Source organism: Triturus cristatus, chromosome 1_1 (assembly GCF_964204655.1).
Source record: "Triturus cristatus chromosome 1_1, aTriCri1.1, whole genome shotgun sequence".
In the NCBI taxonomy this organism is placed as follows: Eukaryota; Metazoa; Chordata; class Amphibia; order Caudata; family Salamandridae; genus Triturus; species Triturus cristatus.
Window position 1 is genome coordinate 712,671,886 of NC_140579.1, and position 13,722 is coordinate 712,685,607.

Here is a 13,722-nt window from a genome sequence, read left to right on the forward strand (position 1 = left end):
TCAGACATCAGGCAACACACATCCACAAGCATCAGGCATCAGACATCCACAGGCATCAGACATCAGGAATCAGATATCAGGCATCAGACATTCACAAGCATCAGGCATCAGACATCCACAAGCATCAGACATCAGGCATCAGACATCATGCATGAGACATCATGCATGAGACATCCACAAGCATCAGACATCAGGCATCAAACATCCATAAGCATCAGGCATCATGCATCAGACATCAGGCAACACACATCCACAAGCATCAGACATCAGACATCCACAAGCATCAGACATCATGCATCAGACATCAGGCAACACATCCACAAGCATCAGACATCAAACATCGGGCATCAGACATCAGGCATCAGACATCCACAAGCATCGGACATCAGACATCCACAAGTATCAGGCATCAGACATCAGGCACCAGACATCAGCCATCAGGCATAAGACATCCACAAGCATCAGACATCAGGCATCAGACATCCACAAGCAACAGACATCATGCATCAGACATCAGGCAACATACATCCACAAGCATCAGGCATCAGACATCAAACATCAGGCATCAGACATCCACAGGCATCAGACATCAGACATCCACAAGCATCAGACATCCACAAGCATCAGACATCCGACATCAGGCATCGGACATCAGGCATCAGACATCCACAAGCATCAGGCATCAGACATCAGGCACCAGACATCAGCCATCAGGCATCAGACATCCACAAGCATCAGACATCAGGCATCAGACATCCACAAGCATCAGACATCAGGTATCAGACATCAGGCAACACACATCAGGCATCAGACATTCACAAGCATCAGGCATCAGACATCCACAAGCATCAGACATCATGCATCAGACATCAGGTGTCAGACATCATGCATCAGACATCCACAAGCATCAGACATCAGGCATCAGACAGCCACAAGCATCAGGCATCAGACATCCACAAGAATCAAACACCAGGCATTAGACATCCACAAGCATCAGACATCAGGAATCAGACATCAGGTATCAGACATCAGGCATAAGACATCAGGCCTCCGACATCAGACATCCACAAGTATCAGACATCTACAAGCATCAGACATTAGACATCAGGCATCAGACATCAGGCATCAGACATCCACAAGCATCAGGCATCAGACATCCACAAGCATCAGGCATCAGACATCCACAAGCATCAGGCATCAGACATCAGGCACCAGACATCCACAAGCATCAGACATCCACAAGCATCAGACATCAGGCACCAGACATCCACAAGCATCAGACATCCACAAGCATCAGACATCCTGCATCAGACATGCATCAGACATCAGGTGTCAGACATCATGCATCAGACATCCACAAGCATCAGACATCAGGCATCAGACAGCCACAAGCATCAGACATCAGGAATCAAACATCCACAAGCATCAGACATCAGGAATCAAACATCCACAAGCATCAGACATCATGCATCAGACATCATGCATCATGCATCAGACATCAGGCAACACACATCCACAAGCATCAGACATCGGGCATCAGACATCAGGCATCAGACTTCCACAAGCATCAGACTACCACAAGCATCAGAAATCAGGCATCAGACATCCACAAGCATCAGACATCAGGTATCAGACATCAGGCAACACACATCCACAAGCATCAGGCATCAGACATCCACAGGCATCAGACATCCACAGGCATCAGACATCGGGAATCAGATATCAGGCATCAGGCATCAGACATTCACAAGCATCAGGCATCAGACATCCACAAGCATCAGACATCATGCATCAGACATCAGGCATCAGACATCATGCATGAGACATCATGCATGAGACATCCACAAGCATCAGACATCAGGCATCAAACATCCATAAGCATCAGGCATCATGCATCAGACATCAGGCAACACACATCCACAAGCATCAGACATCAGACATCCACAAGCATCAGACATCATGCATCAGACATCAGGCAACACATCCACAAGCATCAGACATCAAACATCGGGCATCAGACATCAGGCATCAGACATCCACAAGCATCGGACATCAGACATCCACAAGTATCAGGCATCAGACATCAGGCACCAGACATCAGCCATCAGGCATAAGACATCCACAAGCATCAGACATCAGGCATCAGCCATCCACAAGCAACAGACATCATGCATCAGACATCAGGCAACATACATCCACAAGCATCAGGCATCAGACATCAAACATCAGGCATCAGACATCCACAGGCATCAGACATCAGACATCCACAAGCATCAGACATCCACAAGCATCAGACATCCGACATCAGGCATCGGACATCAGGCATCAGACATCCACAAGCATCAGGCATCAGACATCAGGCACCAGACATCAGACATCCACAAGCATCAGACATCAGGCATCAGACATCCACAAGCATCAGACATCAGGTATCAGACATCAGGCAACACACATCAGGCATCAGACATTCACAAGCATCAGGCATCAGACATCCACAAGCATCAGACATCATGCATCAGACATCAGGTGTCAGACATCATGCATCAGACATCCACAAGCATCAGACATCAGGCATCAGACAGCCACAAGCATCAGGCATCAGACATCCACAAGCATCAAACACCAGGCATTAGACATCCACAAGCATCAGACATCAGGAATCAGACATCAGGTATCAGACATCAGGCATAAGACATCAGGCCTCCGACATCAGACATCCACAAGTATCAGACATCTACAAGCATCAGACATTAGACATCAGGCATCAGACATCAGGCATCAGACATCCACAAGCATCAGGCATCAGACATCCACAAGCATCAGGCATCAGACATCCACAAGCATCAGGCATCAGACATCAGGCACCAGACATCCACAAGCATCAGACATCCACAAGCATCAGACATCAGGCACCAGACATCCACAAGCATCAGACATCCACAAGCATCAGACATAAGGCATCAGACATCAGGCACCAGACATCCACAAGCATCAGGCATCAGGCATTAGACATCCGGCACCAGACATGCACAAGCATCAGGCATCAGACATGCACAAGCATCAGCCATCATGCATCAGACATCATGCATCAGACATCAGGTGTCAGACATGCATCAGACATCCACAAGCATCAGACATCAGGCATCAGACAGCCACAAGCATCAGACATCAGGCATCAGACATCCACAAGCATCAAACATAAGGCATTAGACATCCACAAGCATCAGACATCAGGAATCAGACATCAGGTATCAGACATCAGACATCCACAAGTATCAGACATCTACAAACATCAGGCATCAGACATCATGCATCAGACATCAGGTATCAGACATCCACAAACATCAGACATCCACAAGCATCAGACATCAGGCATCAGACATCCACAAACATCAGACATCAAGCATCCGACATCCACAAGCATCAGACATCATGCATCAGACATCATGCATGAGATCCACAAGCATCAGACATCAGGCATCAAACATCTACAAGCATCAGACATCCACAAGCATCATGCATGAGGCATCAGACATCCACAAGCATCAGACATCATGCATCAGACATCATGCATCAGACATCAGGTGTCAGACATCATGCGTCAGACATCCACAAGCATCAGACATCAGGCAGCAGACAGCCACAAGCATCAGACATCAGGCATCAGACATCCACAAGCATCAGACATCAGGAATCAGACATCAGGTATCACACATCAGAGATCAGGCCTCAGACATCAGACATCCACAAGTATCAGACATCTACAAGCATCAGTCATTAAGACATCAGGCATCAGACATCATGCATCAGACATCAGATATCCACAAACATCAGACATCAAGCATCAGACATCCACAAGCATCAGGCATCAGACATCATGCATCAGACATCATGCATGAGACATCCACAAGCATCAGACATCAGGCATCAGACATCATGCATCAGACATCAGGCAACACACATCAGGCAACACACATCCACAAGCATCAGGCATCAGACATCCACAAGCATCAGGCATCAGACATCCACAAGCATCGGACATCAGGCATCAGACATCATGCGTCAGACATCAGACATCAGGCATCAGACATTCACAAACATCAGGCATCAGACATCCACAAACATCATGCGTCAGACATCCACAAGCATCAGACATCCTGCATCAGACATGCGTCAGACATCAGGTGTCAGACATCATGCATCAGACATCCACAAGCATCAGACATCAGGCATCAGACAGCCACAAGCATCAGACATCAGGAATCAAACATCCACAAGCATCAGACATCAGGAATCAAACATCCACAAGCATCAGACATCATGCATCAGACATCATGCATCATGCATCAGACATCAGGCAACACACATCCACAAGCATCAGACATCGGGCATCAGACATCAGGCATCAGACTTCCACAAGCATCAGACTTCCACAAGCATCAGACATCAGGCATCAGACATCCACAAGCATCAGACATCAGGTATCAGACATCAGGCAACACACATCCACAAGCATCAGGCATCAGACATCCACAGGCATCAGACATTAGGTATCAGACATCCACAAGCATCAGACATCAGGAATCAGACATCAGGCACCAGACATCGACAAGCATCAGGCATTAGACATTCACAAGCATCAGACATCAGGCATCAGACATCCACAAGCATCAGACATCATGCATCAGACATCAGGTGTCAGACATCATGCATCAGACATCCACAAGCATCAGACATCAGGCACCAGACATCCACAAGCATCAGGCATCAGACATTCACAAGCATCAGACATCAGGCATCAGACATCCACAAGCATCAGACATCCACAAGCATCAGACATCAGGCACCAGACATCATGCATCAGACATCAGGTGTCAGACATCATGCATCAGACATCCACAAGCATCAGGCATCAGACAGCCACAAGCATCAGGCATCAGACATCCACAAGCATCAGACATCAGGAATCAGACATGCCTGATGCCTGATGTGTGATACCTGATGTCTGATTCCTGATGTCTGATGTTTGTGGATGTCTAATGCCTTATGTTTGATGCTTGTGGATGTCTGATGCCTGATGTCTGATCCTTGTGGCTGTCTGATGCCTGATGTCTGATGTGTGATACCTGATAAGACATCAGGCCTCAGACATCAGACATCCGCAAGTATCAGACATCTACAAGCATCAGACATTAAGACATCAGGCATCAGACATCATGCATCAGACATCAGGCATCAGACATCCACAAACATCAGACATCAAGCATCAGACATCCACAAGCATCAGGCATCAGACATCATGCATGAGACATCCACAAGCATCAGACATCAGGCATCAAACATCCACAAGCATCAGACATCATGCATCAGACATCAGGCAACACACATCCACAAGCATCAGGCATCAGACATCCACAAGCATCGGACATCAGGCATCAGACATCCACAAGCAAAAGACATCATGCATCAGACATCAGGCAACATACATCCACAAGCATCAGGCATCAGACATCAAACATCAGGCATCAGACATCCACAAGCATCAGGCATCAGACATCCACAAGCGTCAGGCATCCACAAGCATCAGACATCCACAAGCATCAGGCATTCGACATCAGGCATCAGACATCAGGCACCAGACATCCACAAGCATCAGGCATCAGACATCTGGCATCAGACATCCACAGGCATCAGACATCAGGCACCAGACAGCCACAAGCATCAGACATCCACAAGCATCAGACATCAAGCATCAGACATCCACAAGCATCAGGCATCAGACATCATGCATCAGACATCATGCATGAGACATCCACAAGCATCAGGCATCAGGCATCAGACATCCACAAGCATCAGACATCCACAAGCATCATGCATGAGGCATCAGACATCCACAAGCATCAGACATCATGCATCAGACATCATGCATCAGACATCATGCATCAGACATCAGGTGTCAGACATCATGCATCAGACATCCACAAGCATCAACATCAGGCATCAGACAGCCACAAGCATCAGACATCAGGCATCAGACATCCACAAGCATCAGACATCAGGAATCAGACATCAGGTATCACACATCAGACATCAGGCCTCAGACATCAGACATCCACAAGTATCAGACATCTACAAGCATCAGACATTAAGACATCAGACATCAGACATCCACAAACATCAGACATCAAGCATCAGACATCCACAAGCATCAGACATCATGCATCAGACATCATGCATGAGACATCAGGCATCAAACATCCACAAGCATCAGACATCATGCATCAGACATCAGGCAACACACATCCACAAGCATCAGGCATCAGACATCCACAAGCATCATGCATCAGACATCATGCATCAGACATCAGGTGTCAGACATCCACAAGCATCATATATCAGGCATCAGACAGCCACAAGCATCAGACATCCACAAGCATCAGACATCAGGAATCAAACATCCACAAGCATCAGACATCCACAAGCATCAGACATCATGCATCAGACATCAGGCAACACACATCCACAAGCATAAGGCATCAGACATCAAACATCAAACATCGGGCATCAGACATCAGGCATCAGACTTCCACAAGCATCAGGCATCAGACATCAGGTGTCAGACATCATGCATCAGACTTCAGGCAACACACATCCACAAGCATCAGACATCAGACATCCACAAGCATCAGACATCAGGAATCAGACATCAGACATCAGGCACCAGACATCCACAAGCATCAGGCATCAGACATTCACAAGCATCAGACATCAGGCATCAGACATCCACAAGCATCAGACATCCACAAGCATCAGGCATCATGCATCAGACATCAGGTGTCAGACATCATGCATCAGACATCCACAAGCATCAGGCATCAGACAGCCACAAGCATCAGACATCAGGCATCAGACATCCACAAGCATCAGACATCAGGCATCAAACATCCACAAGCATCAGACATCATGCATCAGAAATTAGGCAACACACATCCACAAGCATCAGGCATCAGACATCCACAAGCATCGTACATCAGGCATCAGACATCCACAAGCAAAAGACATCATGCATCAGACATCAGGCAACATACATCCACAAGCATCAGACATCAAACATCAGGCATCAGACATCCACAAGCATCAGGCATCAGACATCCACAAGCATCAGGCATCAGACATCAGGCATCCACAAGCATCAGACATCCACAAGCATCAGGCATTCGACATCAGACATCAGGCACCAGACATCAACAAGCATCAGGCATCAGACATCTGGCATCAGACATCCACAGGCATCAGACATCAGGCACCAGACATCCACAAGCATCAGACATCCACAAGCATCAGACATCAAGCATCAGACATCCACAAGCATCATGCATCAGACATCAGGCATCAGACATCCACAAGCATCAGACATCCACAAGCATCATGCATGAGGCATCAGACATCCACAAGCATCAGACATCATGCATCAGACATCATGCATCAGACATCATGCATCAGACATCAGGTGTCAGACATCATGCATCAGACATCCACAAGCATCAACATCAGGCATCAGACAGCCACAAGCATCAGACATCAGGCATCAGACATCCACAAGCATCAGACATCAGGAATCAGACATCAGGTATCACACATCAGGCCTCAGACATCAGACATCCACAAGTATCAGACATCTACAAGCATCAGACATTAAGACATCAGACATCATGCATCAGACATCCACAAACATCAGACATCCACAAGCATCAGACATCATGCATCAGACATCATGCATGAGACATCAGGCATCAAACATCCACAAGCATCAGACATCATGCATCAGACATCAGACATCAGGTGTCAGACATCCACAAGCATCATATATCAGGCATCAGACAGCCACAAGCATCAGACATCCACAAGCATCAGACATCAGGAATCAAACATCCACAAGCATCAGACATCCACAAGCATCAGACATCATGCATCAGACATCAGGCAACACACATCCACAAGCATAAGGCATCAGACATCAAACATCGGGCATCAGACATCAGGCATCAGACTTCCACAAGCATCAGGCATCAGACATCCACAAGCATCAGACATCATGCATCAGACATCAGGTGTCAGACATCCACAAGCATCATATATCAGGCATCAGACAGCCACAAGCATCAGACATCCACAAGCATCAGACATCAGGAATCAAACATCCACAAGCATCAGACATCCACAAGCATCAGACATCATGCATCAGACATCAGGCAACACACATCCACAAGCATAAGGCATCAGACATCAAACATCGGGCATCAGACATCAGGCATCAGACTTCCACAAGCATCAGGCATCAGACATCAGGTGTCAGACATCATGCATCAGACATCAGGCAACACACATCCACAAGCATCAGACATCAGACATCCACAAGCATCAGACATCAGGAATCAGACATCAGGCACCAGACATCCACAAGCATCAGGCATCAGACATTCACAAGCATCAGACATCAGGCATCAGACATCCACAAGCATCAGACATCCACAAGCATCAGACATCATGCATCAGACATCATGCATCAGACATCAGGTGTCAGACATCATTTATCAGACATCCACAAGCATCATACATCAGGCATCAGACAGCCACAAGCATCAGACATCAGGCATCAGACATCCACAAGCATCAAACATCAGGCATTAGACATCCACAAGCATCAGACATCAAACATCAGGCATCAGGTATCAGGCATAAGACATCAGGCCTCAGACATCAGACATCCACAAGTATCAGACATCAGGCATCAGACATCCACAAACATCAGACATCAAGCATCAGACATCCACAAGCATCAGACATCAGACATCATGCATGAGACATCAGACATCAAACATCCACAAGCATCAGACATCATGCCTCAGACATCAGGCAACACACATCCACAAGCATCAGACATCCACAAGCATCAGACATCATGCATCAGACATCAGGCAACACACATCCACAAGCATCAGGCATCAGGCATCAGACATCAAACATTGGGCATCAGACATCAGGCATCAGACATCCACAAGCATCGGACATCAGGCATCAGACAGCCACAAGCATCAGACATCAAGCATCAGACATCCACAAGCATCAAACATCAGGCATTAGACATCCACAAGCATCAGACATCAGGAATCAGACATCAGGTATCAGGCATAAGACATCAGGCCTCAGACATCAGACATCCACAAGTATCAGACATCAGGCATCAGACATCCACAAACATCAGACATCAAGCATCAGACATCCACAAGCATCAGACATCAGACATCATGCATGAGACATCCACAAGCATCAGACATCAGGCATCAAACATCCACAAGCATCAGACATCAGGCAACACACATCCACAAGCATCAGACATCCACAAGCATCAGACATCATGCATCAGACATCAGGCAACACACATCCACAAGCATCAGGCATCAGACATCAAACATCGGGCATCAGACATCAGGCATCAGACATCCACAAGCATCAGACATCAGGCACCAGACATCAGCCATCAGGCATAAGACATCCACAAGCATCAGGCATCAGACATCCACAAGCAACAGACATCAGACATCAGGCAACATACATCCACAAGCATCAGACATCAAACATCAGGCATCAGACATACACAAGCATCAGGCATCAGACATCCACAAGCGTCAGGCATCAGACATCAGGCATCCGACATCAGGCATCAGACATCAGGCACCAGACATCCACAAGCATCAGACATCCACAAGCATCAGGCATCAGACATCTGGCATCAGACATCCACAGGCATCAGACATCAGGCACCAGACATCCACAAGCATCAGACATCCACAAGCATCAGACATCAGGCATCAGACATCCACAAACATCAGACATCAAGCATCAGACATCCACCAGCATCAGGCATCAGACATCATGCATCAGACATCATGCATGAGACATCCACAAGCATCAGACATCAGGCATCAAACATCCACAAGCATCAGACATCAGGCATCAAACATCCACAAGCATCAGACATCAGGCAATACACATCCACAAGCATCAGGCATCAGACATCAGACATCAGACATTCACAAACATCAGGCATCAGACATCAGGCATCAGACATCCACAAACATCAGGCATCAGGCATCAGACATCCACAAACATCAGGCATCAGACATCCTGCATCAGACATCAAGCATCAGACATCAGGCATCAGACATCCACAAGCATCAGACATCAGGTATCAGACATCAGGCAACACACATCCACAAGCATCAGGCATCAGACATCCACAGGCATCAGACATCAGGAATCAGACATCAGGCATCAGGCATCAGACATTCACAAGCATCAGGCATCAGACATCCACAAGCATCAGACATCATGCATCAGACATCAGGTGTCAGACATCATGCATCAGACATCCACAAGCATCAGACATCAGGCATCAGACAGCCACAAGCATCAGACATCCACAAGCATCAAACATCAGGCATTAGACATCAGGAATCAGACATCAGGTATCAGACATCAGGCATAAGACATCAGGCCTCCGACATCAGACATCCACAAATATCAGACATCTACAAGCATCAGACATTAGACATCAGACATTAGACATCAGGCATCAGACATCATGCATCAGACATCAGACATCCACAAACATCAGACTTCAAGCATCAGACATCCACAAGCATCAGACATCATGCATCAGACATCATGCATCAGACATCAGGTGTCAGACATCAGGTGTCAGACATCAGGTGTCAGACATCAGGTGTCAGACATCCACAAGCATCAGACATCAGGCATCAGACATCAGGCATCAGACATCCACAAGCATCAGACATCAGGCATCAGACAGCCACAAGCATCAGACATCCACAAGCATCAAACATCAGGCATTAGACATCCACAAGCATCAGACATCAGGAATCAGACATCAGGTATCAGACATCAGGCATAAGACATCAGGCCTCTGACATCAGACATCCACAAGTATCAGACATCTACAAGCATCAGACATTAGACATCAGGCATCAGACATCATGCATCAGGCATCAGACATCAGGCATCAGACATCCACAAACATCAGACTTCAAGCATCAGACATCCACAAGCATCAGACATCAGGCATCAGACATCATGCATCAGACATCATGCATGAGACATCCACAAGCATCAGACATCAGGCATCAAACATCCACAAGCATCAGACATCATGCATCAGACATCAGGCAACACACATCCACAAGCATCAGACATCGGGCATCAGACATCAGGCATCAGACTTCCACAAGCATCAAGCATCAGACATCAGGCATCAGACATCCACAAGCATCAGACATCAGGTATCAGACATCAGGCAACACACATCCACAAGCATCAGGCATCAGACATCCACAGGCATCAGACATCAGGAATCAGATATCAGGCATCAGGCATCAGACATTCACAAGCATCAGGCATCAGACATCCACAAGCATCAGACATCATGCATCAGACATCAGGCATCAGACATCATGCATGAGACATCATGCATGAGACATCCACAAGCATCAGACATCAGGCATCAAACATCCATAAGCATCAGGCATCATGCATCAGACATCAGGCAACACACATCCACAAGCATCAGACATCAGACATCCACAAGCATCAGACATCATGCATCAGACATCAGGCAACACATCCACAAGCATCAGACATCAAACATCGGGCATCAGACATCAGGCATCAGACATCCACAAGCATCGGACATCAGACATCCACAAGTATCAGGCATCAGACATCAGGCACCAGACATCAGCCATCAGGCATAAGACATCCACAAGCATCAGACATCAGGCATCAGACATCCACAAGCAACAGACATCATGCATCAGACATCAGGCAACATACATCCACAAGCATCAGGCATCAGACATCAAACATCAGGCATCAGACATCCACAGGCATCAGACATCAGACATCCACAAGCATCAGACATCCACAAGCATCAGACATCCGACATCAGGCATCGGACATCAGGCATCAGACATCCACAAGCATCAGGCATCAGACATCAGGCACCAGACATCAGCCATCAGGCATCAGACATCCACAAGCATCAGACATCAGGCATCAGACATCCACAAGCATCAGACATCAGGTATCAGACATCAGGCAACACACATCAGGCATCAGACATTCACAAGCATCAGGCATCAGACATCCACAAGCATCAGACATCATGCATCAGACATCAGGTGTCAGACATCATGCATCAGACATCCACAAGCATCAGACATCAGGCATCAGACAGCCACAAGCATCAGGCATCAGACATCCACAAGCATCAAACACCAGGCATTAGACATCCACAAGCATCAGACATCAGGAATCAGACATCAGGTATCAAACATCAGGCATAAGACATCAGGCCTCCGACATCAGACATCCACAAGTATCAGACATCTACAAGCATCAGACATTAGACATCAGGCATCAGACATCAGGCATCAGACATCCACAAGCATCAGGCATCAGACATCCACAAGCATCAGGCATCAGACATCCACAAGCATCAGGCATCAGACATCAGGCACCAGACATCCACAAGCATCAGACATCCACAAGCATCAGACATCAGGCACCAGACATCCACAAGCATCAGACATCCACAAGCATCAGACATCCTGCATCAGACATGCGTCAGACATCAGGTGTCAGACATCATGCATCAGACATCCACAAGCATCAGACATCAGGCATCAGACAGCCACAAGCATCAGACATCAGGAATCAAACATCCACAAGCATCAGACATCAGGAATCAAACATCCACAAGCATCAGACATCATGCATCAGACATCATGCATCATGCATCAGACATCAGGCAACACACATCCACAAGCATCAGACATCGGGCATCAGACATCAGGCATCAGACTTCCACAAGCATCAGACTACCACAAGCATCAGACATCAGGCATCAGACATCCACAAGCATCAGACATCAGGTATCAGACATCAGGCAACACACATCCACAAGCATCAGGCATCAGACATCCACAGGCATCAGACATCAGGAATCAGATATCAGGCATCAGGCATCAGGCATTCACAAGCATCAGGCATCAGACATCCACAAGCATCAGACATCATGCATCAGACATCAGGCATCAGACATCAGGCATCAGACATCATGCATGAGACATCATGCATGAGACATCCACAAGCATCAGACATCAGGCATCAAACATCCATAAGCATCAGGCATCATGCATCAGACATCAGGCAACACACATCCACAAGCATCAGACATCAGACATCCACAAGCATCAGACATCATGCATCAGACATCAGGCAACACATCCACAAGCATCAGACATCAAACATCGGGCATCAGACATCAGGCATCAGACATCCACAAGCATCGGACATCAGACATCCACAAGTATCAGGCATCAGACATCAGGCACCAGACATGAGCCATCAGGCATAAGACATCCACAAGCATCAAACATCAGGCATCAGACATCCACAAGCAACAGACATCATGCATCAGACATCAGGCAACATACATCCACAAGCATCAGGCATCAGACATCAAACATCAGGCATCAGACATCCACAGGCATCAGACATCCACAAGCATCAGACATCCACAAGCATCAGACATCCGACATCAGGCATCGGACATCAGGCATCAGACATCCACAAGCATCAGGC